General features: G+C 47.3%; 1 protein-coding gene across 3 annotated transcripts in view; it reads right to left on the bottom strand.

Moving 5' to 3' along the window:
• Positions 1–16317, bottom strand: part of LOC135055093 (heparan-alpha-glucosaminide N-acetyltransferase-like) — a 1318407-nt gene that overhangs the window by 330401 nt on the left and 971689 nt on the right. The gene's annotated exons all lie outside the window — the stretch shown is intronic.

The following is a 16317-nucleotide window of genomic DNA, read 5'->3' as shown; positions in this document are numbered from 1 at the left end:
TCCGATCCGTCCTCTTGATATAGATCTTCAAGACTCACACAGCATCCAATGCCTCCAGAGGAGCAGAAGTGCCAGAACTTGATGGAACCACAATAGGTTGATTCTAGTGGAACACAGAGACGACCTTCGGCAGGAACTGCTGCCTAGTCCTGAGCTCCGCTCTGTCCTCCTGACCAAGTAGGGACTTTTACACGATAGGGCCCCCAATTCTGAAATACGCCTAGTAGAAGCCAGGGCCAATAACATCACCGTTTTCCACGTGAGGTATTTGTCTTCTACTGTCATCAGAGGATCAAACCAGGAGGACTGTAGAAATTCCAACACTACATTCAAATCCCAGGGTGCCGTGGGTGGCACAAAAGGAGGTAATATGTGAAGTACCCCTTGCAAGAAGGTCTGAACTTCTGGCAACACTGCCAATTTCTTCTGGAAGAAAATTGAGAGAGCTGAAATCTGGACCTTAATAGAACCCAGACGTAAGCCCTTATCCACACCAGCCTGCCCGAAACGTAGGAAACGTCCCAAGTGGAACTCCGCAGGCGGATACGTACGTTCTTCGCACCAAGAGACATATCTTCTCCAGATAAGATGATAGTGTTTTGACGTCACAGGTTTCCTGGCCTGAACCATGGTAGCCATAACCTTTTTGGAAAGGTCTATGTGAGCTAGAATGTTACACTCAACCTCCATGCCGTCAAACGAAGTCGCCGTAAGTCCTGCTAGACGAACGGTCCTTGTTGAAGAAGATCTCTTCTTATTGGCAGAGGCCAAGGTTCTTCGACAGACATGTTCAGAAGATTTGAAGAACTGCCTGTACTCTTTGATTCCTGATTCGCTTTAGCACCCTTGGGAACAATGAAATCGTAGGAAACAGGTAGACCAGCCGGTAAGGCCAGGGTGAAGTCAGTGCATCTACTGCCCTCGCCTGAGGGTCCCTGGTTCGTGAGCAATACCAGCAAAGCTTCTTGTTGAGTCAAGAAGCCATCATGTCTATTTGTGGGCAGCCCCACCGGTCGATGATATGCTGAAACACCTGATGGTGGAGTCTCCACTCCCACGGGTGGAGATCGTGATGACTCAGGAAGTCCGCTTCCCAGTTGTCTACTACCGGAATGAAGATTGCTGACATTGCTCTTGCATTTCTTTCTGCCCAGAGGAGTTTCTTTGACAGGCCCTGCTTTTTGTCCCTCCTAGCCGATTTATGTACGCCACTGCCGTGGCGTTGTCCGACTGTACTTGGATCGCGTGATCCCCAAGTAGAGGAGAGGTCTGAAGCAGAGCATTGTAGATCGCCCGAAGTTCCAGAATGTTGATTGGAAGTAGTGCTTCGTGGGCTGACCACCTGCTGTGGAACTGAGCCTTCCCCTGGCTGACAGCTCCCCATCCTCTCAGACTCGCATCTGTTGTGAGGACGATTCAATCCTGAATCCCGAAACTTCGACCTTCCAGTAGATTTGAGGACTGCAGCCACCACAGAAGGGAAATCCTGGCCTGAGGTGACAGCCGTATTATCCGGTGCATCTGAAGATGTGATCCGGACCACTTGCTCAGGAAATCCAATTGAAATGTTTTGGCATCGAACCTTCCATATTGGATCGCCTCGTATGAGGCTACCATTTTCCCCAACAATCTTATACAACGATGGATGGATATTCGAGTAGGCCATAGATCCATTTGGACCATCTCCTGGAGTGTTCTCGCTTTGTCCTCTGGGAGGAACACTTTCTGGGCCACAGTATCCAGCAACATTCCCAGGCACAGGAGCCGCTGAGTTGGCTCCAGTTGGGACTTCTGTAAATTGAGGATCCACCCATGGTGTGACAGAAGTTGTGAGGACTGGCTGCATTGTTCACATGATATGGAGCCATATGTAGAGGGAGAGAATCTGGTGTGACATACACTGCATAATTGGTGTTTTACCATGTTTACAGTAAACAACACTTATATACACATACACACAGACAAGTAATATAATAGCAAGCCTGCCCTTACTGTATGTGAGAGGGAGACCGAGAGAAGAGAACAGCACACCCAAGCTAAGCAGAGACTGCAAGCTGTTATATCACAGTGTAACACTGGAGTTTTAGTCCTTTTCAGGACACAGATTGTGTACAATAGCGGCTCTCCCCCTTTGCTACACCCCGTACCAGTTTTCCTGCGTATCCTGAGTGTCTGTAGGAGCTGTGTGTGCAGTTGTAAGCAGAGGAAGGTGCCAAAACGTTGCTGGTCCCGCTCTGAGGAAGCTCCGCCCCCTGTACTGGCGCCGAAGCTTCATAGATATTTATACTGGTAAAGTCTCCATAAAAGTGTAAAAACATCACAGAAGTGTTAGTTTCCACTACCGCTGCCAGTGTACACTGGGGGGCTATAGCGGGTTCCGAGTGTGCATCCTCTCCTGAGGGCACTTTTTTCTAAACTGCCTGTGGGAGGGGGCATAGAGAGGAGGAGCCAGCACACTCAGTGGAAGAAATGTAAAGTGCACTGGCTCCTTTGGACCCCGTCCATACCCCCATTGTCCTAATTCCCCAATATCCCTTATGGATGCTAGAGAAAATAAGATTTTAAACCTACCGGTAAATCTTTTTCTCCTAGTCTGTAGAGGATGCTGGGGACTCCGTAAGGACCATGGGGTATAGACGGGCTCCGCAGGAGACATGGGCACTATAAAGAACTTTAGAATGGGTGTGCACTGGCTCCTCCCTCTATGCCCCTCCTCCAGACCTCAGTTAGAGAAACTGTGCCCAGAGGAGAGGGACAGTACGAGGAAAGGATTTTGTTAATCTAAGGGCAAGATTCATACCAGCCCACACCATCCACACCGTATAACCTGGAATATACGAACCAGTCAACAGTATGAAATAAACAGCATCAGTCAAAGACCGATCAAAACTGTAACATAACCCTTATGCAAGCAATAACTATATACAAGTCTTGCAGAATGTTGTCCGCACTGGGACGGGCACCCATCATCCTCTACGGACTAGGAAAAAAAGATTTACCGGTAGGTTTAAAATCTTATTTTCTCTTACGTCCTAGAGGATGCTGGGGACTCCGTAAGGACCATGGGGATTATACCAAAGCTCCAAAACGGGCGGGAGAGTGCGGATGACTCTGCAGCACCGATTGAGCAAACATGAGGTCATCCTCAGCCAAGGTATCAAACTTGTAGAATTTAGCAAAAGTGTTTGACCCCGACCAAGTCGCCGCTCAGCAAAGCTGCAATGCCGAGACGCCTCGGGCAGCCGCCCAAGAAGAGCCCACCCTCCTAGAGGAATGGGCTTTTACCGAATTTGGTAACGGCAATCCAGCCGTAGAATGAGCCTGCTGAATCGTGTTACAGATCCAGCGAGCAATAGTCTGCTTAGAAGCAGGAGCGCTAACCTTGTTGGCTGCATACAGGACAAACAGTGCCTCTGTTTTCCTAACAAGAGCCGTTCTGACTACATAAATTTTCAATGCCCTGACCACATCAAGGGACTCGGAATCCTCCAAGTCCCGCGCAGCCACAGGCACCACAATAGGTTGGTTCATATGAAAAGAGGAAACCACCTTAGGCAAAAATTGAGGACGAGTCCGCAACTCAGCTCTATCCACATGGAAAATCAGATAGGGGCTTTTGTGAGACAAAGCCGCCAACTCAGACACTCGCCTTGCCGATGCCAAGGCCAACAACATGACCACCTTCCAAGTGAGATACTTTAATTCCACAGATTGAAGAGGCTCAAACCAGGGAGACTTAAGGAATTGTAACACCACGTTAAGGTCCCATGGTGCCACTGGAGGCACAAAAGGAGGCTGGATATGCAGCACTCCCTTCACAAAAGTCTGGACTTCTGGTAGAGAAGCCAATTCCTTCTGAAAGAAAATGGATAGGGACGAAATCTGAACCTTAATGGAGCCTAATTTTAGGCCCATATTAACGCCAGTCTGTAGGAAGTGGAGAAAACGGCCCAAATGGAAATCTTCCGGAGGAGCATTCTTGGTTTCACACCAAGAGACATACTTCCTCCAGATACGGTGATAATGTTTCGCTGTCACCTCCTTCCTAGCCTTTATCAGAGTATGGATGACCTCGTCCGGAAAGCCCTTCCCTGCTAGGATCTGGCATTCAACCGCCATGCCGTCAAACGCAGCCGCGGTAAGTCTTGGAACAGACAGGGCCCCTGTTGCAACAGGTCCTCTCTGAGAGGAAGCGGCCACGGATCTTCTGTGATCATTTCCTGTAGATCCGGATACCAGGCCCTTCAAGGCCAATCTGGAACAATGAGAATTGTCTGTACTCTTTTCTTCTTATGATTCTCAATACTTTTGAGATGAGAGGAAGAGGAGGGAACACATAGACCGACTGAAACACCCACCGTGTCACCAGAGCGTCTACTGCTACTGCCTGAGGCTCCCTTGACCTGGCACAATACCTCTGAAGTTTTTTGTTGAGGCGTGACGCCATCATGTCTATTTGAGGAAGTCCACAAAGACTTGCTATTTCTGCAAAGACTTCTTGATGAAGACCCCACTCTCCTGGATGGAGAACGTGTCTGCTGAGGAAGTCTGCTTCCCAGTTGTCCACTCCCGGAATGAATACCGCTGACAGAGCGCTTACGTGATTTTCCGCCCCGCGCAGAATCCTGGTGGCTTCCGCCATTGCCACTCTGCTCCTTGTCCCACCTTGGCGGTTTACATGAGCCACGGCTGTGACGTTGTCTGATTGAATCAGAACCGGTTGATCGCGAAGAAGATTCTCCGTTTGACGGAGGCCGTTGTATATGGCCCTCCGCTACCTTGTCTGTCCTAATGGATGATTATTACTTATGAATGAGAGGCAGGGTTGACAAGTTTTACAAGTGGAATTTTTGGCGTGTTTTATTAAATACAAGAACAACAAATTGGTGAAAGCAGTGCAACATTCTTATGGATGTACGTAGACATTACTCTGAACTTTGGCAGAAATTAGTTATATACGTACAAACAGTTCAATATCTCAAATACCAATAAATTAAAATGAATTTATGGGTTTTCTTTCCCACTTAAATATACAGTACGTTTTAAAACTACAAGTATCAGATTTCCCACAAAAAGAATATTATGTAAGAGTGTTATACTGTCATAGTCAAAGTCATCAGGGCTTTTAATGATTTTTCTACGATTTGCTGCATGTCTAGATTAAGGAAGGGGGAGGGGTAATGCTTTTTATTCTTACTGCAACATGTTGCAGACTTTTGCCAGAAGAGGATTTAAAGAGGTTTAAGCAACACAGCTTCATAAATTGAGGTGAAGGGGAGCCAGAAGCACACAGGTTAACGTGAAGTTGGACGACTGCCCAGGAACAGCATGAAAACATAGATGGGAAATATCTGCAGTCCTCTCATTTGCAACAGTTACCTACTCCCCTCTGTGAACCTTTCCTTCTATATCGTCTTCCAGGAAATGTCAGCCATTAATTACTGTAAATCATGGGTTCATACAGCTCTTCAAGATATTGGAGAAAAACTTTCCAATAGAAGCTGCACCATGAATTAACCTTAGTGGAGAGTAGTTTCAAAACTGGTTTCAACACATTAATAGCAACAAAGATCAGTCTTCTAGCACTGCGTACTGGTAGGGTGGTCTTCAGGTTGCCGACTGTCGGGATTCCGGCGCACAGTATACCGTCGCCGGAATCCCGACAGCTTTTCTCCCTCGTGGGGGTCCACGACCCCCCTGGAGGGAGAATAAATAGCGTGGCCCGCAAGGGGCTCATTTGTGCTCACAACGCTGTTGGTATGCCGGCGGTCGGGCTTCCGGCGCCGGTATGCTGGTCGCCAGGTGCCTGGCCGCCGGCATACCATACCACACCCGTACAGGTACATAAGGACTTACACAGAGATTGTTTTTTTCAGGTGGAGAGATACATGCCATCTTTTTATATCTATAGGGAATTGGCATATGAATCCTATTGGAGAAAAAGCATATGAATTGGCATATGAATCCTATTGGAGCAAAAGCTCTATATAAATAAAATTATTATTATTATTATTATTATTAAAACTTCCATTCAAAGCTTCTAAACAAAAAATCCAGATGATCTGCTTCTACACAAGAAATATCTGTACATAAGGACTTGGCACGGATCCCGACAGTTAAAATACAGATGACGGAATCCTGACACTACTCGGAATGCCGGCCCTGGGATCCCGAATGATGATTACATGGGCCACGGGAGAGGTAAGCCGCGAGGGTGGGGATGTTAGGTTTAGGCTGTGGGGAGAGCGTTATAGTTAGGCTGAGTGGGGGGTGGAGGGTTTAGGTTAGGGAGCAGGGAGGAAGGTTTAGAGTTAGGCACCCCCTGTGAGAGTTAGGCTGCGGGGGTAGGAGGGTTGGGTTTAGGCTGCGGGGGTAGGAGAGTTAGGTTAGGCTGCAGGGGAAAGAAGGTTAGGTTTAGGCTGTGGGGAAGGAAGGCAAGGGTTAGGCTGTGGGGGGAGGGGGGAGACTTAGGTGTAGGCTGCGGGATAGGTGGCTTAGGGATCAGGGATAGCTTAGTTAATTACTGTATGTCGATATTTTAATCATTGGGATGTCACTGTCGGTATTTTGACAGCTGGCATCCCGATACCAACCCCTTGGCATAGTCATGTGGAGAGGACATATGCATATTTATAATGGGTGCACGGTGCACATCCTGCCCCAGAGTAGTTACCTTGTGCCAGCAATTGAGTCTCTCCTCCTCCACGGTGCCATCTTCCCAGTGCCATCTTCTGGACATCTTCCCAGAAGCATCTTCTGACAATGTGCCTGAACCTGTGCTCTCCTGTGAGCATGCACCATATCTATCTGAATATCACCGGGAAGATGTCATCATGAATGAGTGGGGACAAGCTTGCAGGCACAAGGTAATATGCAGGGCTGGTGGTGGCAGTTGCACATGGGTTCTTCCCTGGAAGTGGACATTGCTTCAGCTGCCAACACAGTATGTAGCATGAAAATAATGGGAAAAATAATGTACTCAAGTAACAAGTGCAAGATCCAGAGTTACCTTCTCATTTACCCTGTGATTGATCTATATCTATCTGGTCCGTAACCACTGTGAATTCTTTCCCTAGCAGGTAGGACCGAAAGGCTTCTGTAAAGCAATTTATCACTAGGCACTCTTTTTTATACTGCAGCATACTTTATGTCTCTGGGAAAATAGTTTACAGGTTAGATACAAGAAACAATTTTCACCACATCTCTAACTTAGAACAAGACATACCCCCAATCACATTCTTGAAGCATCTGCTTCAAGAAAAAAACCTACATATTTGAGGCTTACAGCACTGGAGATGTATAGAGAACAGAATAAAGATCTTAAAATGCTGATCTGGGCAGTTCTTTATTTAATAACTTTGTTAATGGTGCCACTCTGGTAAGTAAATGGTTTATAAATCAGCTAACCAGAGTTTCCCAAACTCTGTCATTACAGTCCAGGTTTAAGGATATCCATGCGTGAGCACAGGTGACTATTACCGCTTTTACACTGCCAACCTGGGTCACTGAACACGGGCTTCAAGCCATGCCACAGCGACTTGAAACCTTGAAACACCACAGGTTGGACCCAAGGGCTTCTTTCTACTTGTGCTTGGAGATTACATAATTTCCAAGCACCATGAGCCGGATGACTTGGGTCGCCCGTTTACACTGCACAATTACCTGGGTCCTTCCTGGGTCCAACACTGCTCGCTACCCAGGTTGGATTCCCAAGTCACTGGTTATTTCTCAGGGTTCGTTTTACACTGAGCCAGGACATCCTGGCAATAACCCGGGTTATTGTGGCAGTGGACAAGGGTTATTAATTAGTACCTCAGTCAGTTTGATTTAACCATCTGGACTCAAAAATGGTTATCCTTAAAACCTGGACTGTGATAGCAGCGTCTGGAAAGCTCTGTTCCATACTAACCCCGAGCCTAAAAAAAGTGTACATAAATGGTTTATAAAACCTATACAGTAAACCACTGAGGCTAGAAAAATTAATAAATGGGATTTCCTCCCATTGTTTTATGGTCTCTACCTCATCTTCCTGAGTCTTGATCTCACCTTGTCTCAAGTATTTGGTCTATCATAGCTTCTGCACACTTACCTGGGTTTGAGGTCAACCATGCTATTTTGAATGACCTAAAATGGCCTCTAGCATCCCAAGAACATATTAAGTAATCCAAATATAACTTCAACAACTTATTCATGGACCTATGGAAGGATTGCAGTGTAATGAAAATGAAAGTACCTTACACTATTGCATTCTTAACGGAGTGCTGATGGCTTAGCTATCTGCATTAGGGGAATTTGCTAATACATTTTTGTTGCAGTAGAGGAACTTCAACTGCTCCTTTAATTACAGTGCATCCGGAAAGTATTCACAGCGCTTCAATTTTTCCACATTTTGTTATGTTACAGCCTTATTTCAAACTGGAATAAATTCCTTTTTCCCCTCAAAATTCTACACGTAATACACCATAATGACAACGTGAAAAAAGTGTTTTTGAGACTTTTGCAAATTTATTAAAAATAAAAAACTAAGAAACCACATGTACATAAGTATTCACAGCCTTTGCCATAAAGCTCAAAACTGAGCTCAGGTGCATCCTGTTTCCACTGATCATCCTTGAGATGTTCCTACAGCTTAATTGGAGTCCACCTGTGGTAAATTCAGTTGATTGGACATGATTTGGAAAGGCACACACCTGTCTACATAAGGTGACACACTTGACAGTGTATGTCTGAGAACAAACCAAGCATGGAGAGTCAAAGGAACTGTCTGTAGACCTCCGAGACAGGATTATCTCGAGGCACAAATCTGGGGAAGGGTACAGAAAATAAGATTTTACTTACCGATAAATCTATTTCTCGTAGTCCGTAGTGGATGCTGGGGACTTTATCAGGACCATGGGGATTAGCGGCTCCGCAGGAGACAGGGCACAAAACTAAAGCTTTAGGATCAGGTGGTGTGTACTGGCTCCTCCCCCTATGACCCTCCTCCAAGCCTCAGTTAGGATACTGTGCCCGGACGAGCGTACACAATAAGGAAGGATATTGAATCCCGGGTAAGACTCATACCAGCCACACCAATCACACCGTATAACTTGTGATCTAAACCCAGTTAACAGTATGACAAACGTAGGAGCCTCTGAACAGACGGCTCACAACAATAACAACCCGATTTTTTTGTAACAATAACTATGTACAAGTATTGCAGACAATCCGCACTTGGGATGGGCGCCCAGCATCCACTACGGACTACGAGAAATAGATTTATCGGTAAGTAAAATCTTATTTTCTCTGACGTCCTAAGTGGATGCTGGGGACTCCGTCAGGACCATGGGGATTATACCAAAGCTCCCAAACGGGCGGGAGAGTGCGGATGACTCTGCAGCCCCGAGTGAGAGAACTCCAGGTCCTCCTCAGCCAGGGTGTGCCCCTGACCAAGTAGCAGCTCGGCAAAGCTGTAAAGCCGAGACCCCTCGGGCAGTCGCCCAAGATGAGCCCACCTTCCTTGTGGAATGGGCATTTATATATTTTGGCTGTGGCAGTCCTGCCACAGAATGTGCAAGCTGAATTGTACTACACATTCAACTAGCAATCGTCTGCTTAGAAGCAAGAGCACCCAGTTTTTTGGGTGCATACAGGATAACAGCAAGTCAGTTTTCCTGACTACAGCCGTCCTGGAAATCTATATTTTCAGGGCCCTGACAACATCTAGCAACTTGGAGTCCTCCAAGTCTCTAGTAGCCGCAGGTACCACAATAAGCTGGTTCAGATGAAACGCTGACACCACCTTAGGGAGAAACTGGGGACGAGTCCGCAGCTCTGCCCTGTCCGAATGGACAATCAGATATGGGCTTTTGTGAGACAAAGCCGCCAATTCTGACACTCGCCTGGCCGAGGCCAGGGCCAACATCATGGTCACTTTCCATGTGAGATATTTCAAATCCACAGATTTGAGCGGTTTAAACCAACGTGATTTGAGGAATCCCAGGACTACGTTGAGATCCCACAGTGCCACTGGAGGCACAAAAGGGGGTTGTATATGCAGTACTCCCTTGTCAAATTTCTGGACTTCAGGAACTGAAGCCAATTCTTTCTGGAAGAAAATCGACAGGGCCGAAATTTGAACCTTAATGGACCCCAATTTGAGGCCCATAGACACTCCTGTTTGCAGGAAATGCAGGAATCGACCGAGTTGAAATTTCTTCGTGGGGCCTTCCTGGCCTCACACCACGCAACATATTTTCGCCACATGTGGTGATAATGTTGTGCGGTCACCTCCTTCCTGGCTTTGACCAGGGTAGGAATTACCTCTTCCGGAATGCCTTTTTTTTCCCCTTAGGATCCGGCGTTCAACCGCCATGCCGTCAAACGCACCCGCGGTAAGTCTTGGAACAGACATGGTACTTGCTGAAGCAAGTCCCTTCTTATCGGCAGAGGCCCTGAGTCCTCTGTGAGCATCTCATGAAGTTCCGGGTACCAAGTCCTTCTTGGCCCATCCGGAGCCACGAGTATAGTTCTTACTCCTCTACGTCTTATAATTCTCAGTACCTTTGGTATGAGAAGCAGAGGAGGGAACACATACACCGACTGGTACACCCATGGTGTTACCAGAACGTCCACAGCTATTGCCTGAGGGTCTCTTGACCTGGCGCAATACCTGTCCAGTTTTTTGTTCAGGCGGGACGCCATCATGTCCACCTTTGGTCTTTCCCAACGGTGCACAATCATGTGGAAAAAACTTCTCGATGAAGTCCCCACTCTCCCGGGTGGAGGTCGTGCTGAGGAAGTCTGCTTCCCAGTTGTCCACTCCCGGAATGAAAACTGCTGACAGTGCCATCACATGATTTTCCGCCCAGCGAAGAATCCTTGCAGTTTCTGCCATTGTCCTCCTGCTTCTTGTGCCGCCCTGTCTGTTTACGTGGGCGACTGCCGTGATGTTGTCCCACTGGATCAATACCGGCTGACCTTGAAGCAGAGGTCTTGCTAAGCTTAGAGCATTGTAAATTGCTCTTAGCTCCAGTATATTTATGCGGAGAGAAGTCCCCAGACTTGATCACACTCCCTGGAAATTTTTTCCCTGTGTGACTGCTCCCCAGCCTTTCAAGCTGGAATCCGTGGTCACCAGGATCCAGTCCTGAATGCATAACTGTGGCACTTTAGTAGATGAGCACTCTGCAGCCACCACAGAAGAGACACCCTTGTCCTTGGAGACAGGGTTATCCGCTGATGCATCTGAAGATGCGATCCGGACCATTTGTCCAGCAGATCCCACTGAAAAGTTCTTGCGTGAAATCTGCCGAATGGAATCGCTTCGTAAGAAGCCACCATTTTTCCCAGGACCCTTGTGCAATGATGCACTGACACTTTTCCTGGTTTTTGGAGGTTCCTGACTAGCTCGGATAACTCCCTGGCTTTCTCCTCCGGGAGAAACACCTTTTTCTGGACTGTGTCCAGAATCATCCCTAGGGACAGCAGACGTGTCGTCGGAGACAGCTGCGATTTTGGAATATTTAGAATCCACCCGTGCTGTCGTAGAACTACTTGAGATAGTGCTACTCAGACCTCCAACTGTTCTCTGGACCTTGCCCTTATCAGGAGATCGTCCAAGTAAGGGATAATTAAGACGCCTTTTCGGCCATTACCTTGGTAAAGACCCGGGGTGCCGTGGACAATCCAAACGGCAGCGTCTAAAACTGATAGTGACAGTTTTGTACCACGAACCTGAGGTACCCTTTGTGAGAAGGGCAAATTTGGACATGGAGGTAAGCATCCTTGATGTCCAGGGACACCATATAGTCCCCTTCTTCCTGGTTCGCTATCACTGCTCTGAGTGACTCCATTTAGAATAGGTCTCACCGAGCCGTCTGGCTTCAGTACCACAATATAGTGTGGAATAATACCCCTTTACTTGTTGTAGGAGGGGTACTTTGATTATCACCTGCTGGAAATACAGCTTGTGAATTGTTTCCAATACTGCCTCCCTGTCGGAGGTAGACGTTGGTAAAGCAAACTTCAGGAACCTGCGAGGGGGAGACGTCTCGAATTTCCAATCTGTACCCCTGGGATACTACTTGTAGGATCCAGGGGTCCACTTGCGAGTGAGCCCACTGCGTGCTGAAACTCTTGAGACGACCCCCCACCGCACCTGTTTGTACGTCCCCAGCGTCATGCTGAGGACTTGGCAGAAGCGGTGGAAGGCTTCTGTTCCTGGGAATGGGCTGCCTGCTGCAGTCTTCTTCCCTTACCTCTATCCCTGGGCAGATATTATGGGGACGAAAGGACTGAGGCTGAAAAGACTATGTCTTTTTCTGCTGAGATGTGACTTGGGGTAAAAAAGGTGGATTTTCTAGCTGTTGCCGTGGCCACCAGGTCCGATGGACCGACCCCAAATAACTCCTCCCCTTTATACGGCAATACTTCCATGTGCCGTTTGGAATCTGCATCACCTGACCACTGTCGTGTCCATAAACATCGTCTGGCAGATATGGACATCGCACTTACTCTTGATGCCAGAGTTTCGCATATATAGAAATGCATCTTTTAAATGCTCTATAGTCAATAAAATACTGTCCCTGTCAAGGGTATCAATATTTCCAGTCAGGGAATCCGACCAAGCCACCCCAGCGCTGCCCATCCAGGCTGAGGCGATCGCTGGTCGCAGTATAACACCAGTATGTGTGTATATACTTTTTAGGATATTTTCCAACCTCCTATCAGTTGGCTCCTTGAGGGCGTCCGTATCTGGAGACGGTAACGCCACTTGTTTTTATAAGCGTGTGAGCGCTTTATCCACCCTAAGGTGTGTTTCCCAACGCGCCATAACTTCTGGCGGGAAAGGGTATACCGCCAATAATTTTCTATCGGGAGAAACCCACGCATCATCACACACTTCATTTAATTTATCTGATTCAGGAAAAACCACATGTAGTTTTTTCACACTCCACATAATACCCTTTTTTGTGGTACTTGTAGTATCAGAAATATGTAACATCTCCTTCATTGCCCTTAACAAGTAACGTGTGGCCCTAAAGGAAAATACGTTTGTTTCTTCACCGTCGACACTGGAGTCAGTGTCCGTGTCTGTGTCTGTGTCGACCGACTGAGGTAAAAGGACGTTTTAACGCCCCTGACGGTGTTTTAGACGCCTGGACAGGTACTAATTGGTTTGCCGGCCGTCTCATGTCGTCAACCGACCTTGCAGCGTGTTGACATTATCACGTAATTCCTTAAATAAGCCATCCATTCCGGTGTCGACTCCCTAGAGAGTGACATCACCATTACCGGCAATTGCTCCGCCTCCTCACCAACATCGTCCTCATACATGTCGACACACAAGTACCGACACACAGCACACACACAGGGAATGCTCTGATAGAGGACAGGACCCCACTAGCCCTTTGGGGAGACAGAGGGAGAGTTTGCCAGCACACACCAAAAACGCTATATTATACAGGGACAACCTTTATATAAGTGTTTTTCCCTTATAGCATTTTAATATATATATACATATCGCCAAATAAGTGCCCCCCCTCTCTGTTTTAACCCTGTTTCTGTAGTGCAGTGCAGGGGAGAGCCTGGGAGCCTTCCCACCAGCCTTTCTGTGAGGGAAAATGGCGCTGTGTGCTGAGGAGAATAGGCCCCGCCCCCTTTTCGGCGGGCTTCTTCTCCCGTTTTTCTGAGACCTGGCAGGGGTTAAATACATCCATATAGCCTCCAGGGGCTATATGTGATGTATTTTTAGCCAGAATAAGGTATTATACATTGCTGCCCAGGGCGCCCCCAGCAACGCCCTGCACCCTCCGTGACCGTTGGTGTGAAGTGTGTGACAACAATGGCGCACAGCTGCAGTGCTGTGCGCTACCTTCATGAAGACTGAAAAGCCTTCTGCCGCCGGTTTCTGGACCTTCAATCTTCAGCATCTGCAAGGGGGGTCGGCGGCGCGGCTCCGGGACGAACCCCAGGGTGAGACCTGTGTTCCGACTCCCTCTGGAGCTAATGGTGTCCAGTAGCCTAAGAAGCCAATCCATCCTGCACGCAGGTGAGTTGAACTTCTCTCCCCTAAGTCCCTCGATGCAGTGAGCCTGTTGCCAGCAGGACTCACTGAAAATAAGAAACCTAAAAACTTTTTCTAAGCAGCTCCTTAAGAGAGCCACCTAGATTGCACCCTGCTCGGACGGGCACAAAAACCTAACTGAGGCTTGGAGGAGGGTCATAGGGGGAGGAGCCAGTACACACCACCTGATCCTAAAGCTTTAGTTTTGTGCCCTGTCTCCTGCGGAGCCGCTAATCCCCATGGTCCTGACTGAGTCCCCAGCATCCACTTAGGACGTCAGAGAAAAATATCTGCTGCTTTGAAGGTCCCAATGAGTACAGTGGACTCCATCATATGTAAATGGAAGAAGCTTGGAACCACCAGGACTCTTCCTAGAGCTGGTTGGCCGTTTAAACTGAGCGATCGTGGGATAAGGGCCCTAGTCAGGGAGGTGACCAAGAACCCGATGGTCACTCTGTCAGAGCTACAGCATTCCTCTGTGGAGAGAGGAGAACCTTCTAGAAGGACAACTATCTCTGCAGCAATCCACCAATCAGGCCTGTATGGTACAGTGGCCAGACAGAAGCCACTCCTTAGAAAAAAGCACATGGCAGCCCACCTGGAGTTTGCCAAAATGCACCTGAAGGACTCTCAGACCATGAGAAACAAAATTCTCTGGTCTGATGAGACAAAGATTGAACACTTTGGAGTGAATTTTGTGCAAACAATAGATCACAATTAGTGCGCCTGAGCCGCCGAAAAGAAAAGTGGTTAGAAGTATCACCAATACTCCCGATAGACAGAAATACAACAAATAGTTTACCACCTTTTATCTCAGGCGCTCCTCAACTAATACAGTGTTCAATCTCTCAGATTTACAGGAGACATATGCCCTTGGAAAATGGAACATAAAAATACATAGTGTGATATTGTAACAATGGGAGAAGACAGGTAAATCAATCTCTAGAGGTGCCAGACTCGTACCGTCTTAGATATATCCTGACTCCTTCCAACGTCTCGGGAGTGTCCCCTTCTTATTCCAACCCAAGGTGCATGTGAATAAAAATGGTACTCCAATAGTGCATTACCATAAAAAATGTATTCACAAGATTTAAAACTTTAAAAGGTGGGTTCTTACCAGACTGAATGGTCTACAGGAAACAGTAGACAACAGCATTTGTTACAAATCAAACAACCAGGCGTCCCCAGGAGTAGTTGTATACAGCCAGGCAAGAGCTCCACACACGTCCTGCTACCTTCACCTAGGTAGCAGGACGTGTGTGGAGCACTATTGGAGTACCATTTTTATTCACATGCACCTTGGGTTGGAATAAGAAGGGGACACTCCCGAGACGTTGGAAGGAGTCAGGATATATCTAAGACGGTGACCCGCTCTAAATACTGCGCAATTGTCTACATAATAGTAGACCACCTGATGCGGTACGAGTCTGGCACCTCTAGAGATTGATTTACCTGTCTTCTCCCATTGTTACAATATCACACTATGTATTTTTATGTCCATTTTCCAAGGGCATATGTCTCCTGTAAATCTGAGAGATTGAACACTGTATTAGTTGAGGAGCGCCTGAGATAAAAGGTGGTAAACTATTTGTTGTACTTTGGAGTGAATGGCAGGAGGCATTTTTGGAGGAAACCAGGCTGCTTATCACCAGGCCAATACCATCCCTACAGTGAAGCATGGTGGGGGAGGGGGGGGGGCAGCATCATGCTGTGGGGATGTTTTTCAGTGGCAGGAACTGGGAGACTAGTCAGGATAGAGGGAAAAATGAATGCAGCAATGTACAGAGACATCCTGGATGAAAACCTGTCCAAGAGCGCTCTTGACCTCAGACTGGGGCGACGGTTCATCTGTCAGCAGGACAACGACCCTAAGCACACAGCCAAGATATTGAAGGAGTGGCTTCCGGACAACTCTGTGAATGTCCTTGAGTGGCCCAGCCAGAGCCCAGACTTGAATCCGATTGAACATCTCTGGAGAGATCTGAAAATGGCTGTGCACCGAAGCGACCCATACAACTTGATGGAGGCTGAGAGGTGCTGCAAAAATGAATGGGCGAAACTGCCCAAAGATAGGTGTGCCAAGCTTTTGGCATCATATTCAAAAAGACTTGAGGCTGTAATTGCTGGCAAAGGTGCATCAACAAAGTATTGAGCAAATTCTGTGAACACTTCTGTACATGTGATTTCTTAGTTTTTTATTTTTAATAAATGAGCAAAAATCTCAAAAATACTTTTTTCACCTTGTCATAATGGTGTATTGTGTGTAGAAT

The sequence above is a fragment of the Pseudophryne corroboree genome, chromosome 3 (assembly GCF_028390025.1).
Source record: "Pseudophryne corroboree isolate aPseCor3 chromosome 3, aPseCor3.hap2, whole genome shotgun sequence".
Classification (NCBI taxonomy): Eukaryota; Metazoa; Chordata; class Amphibia; order Anura; family Myobatrachidae; genus Pseudophryne; species Pseudophryne corroboree.
Note: the sequence above shows the minus strand (reverse complement) of the source record. Positions and strands in the feature narration are given on the sequence as shown.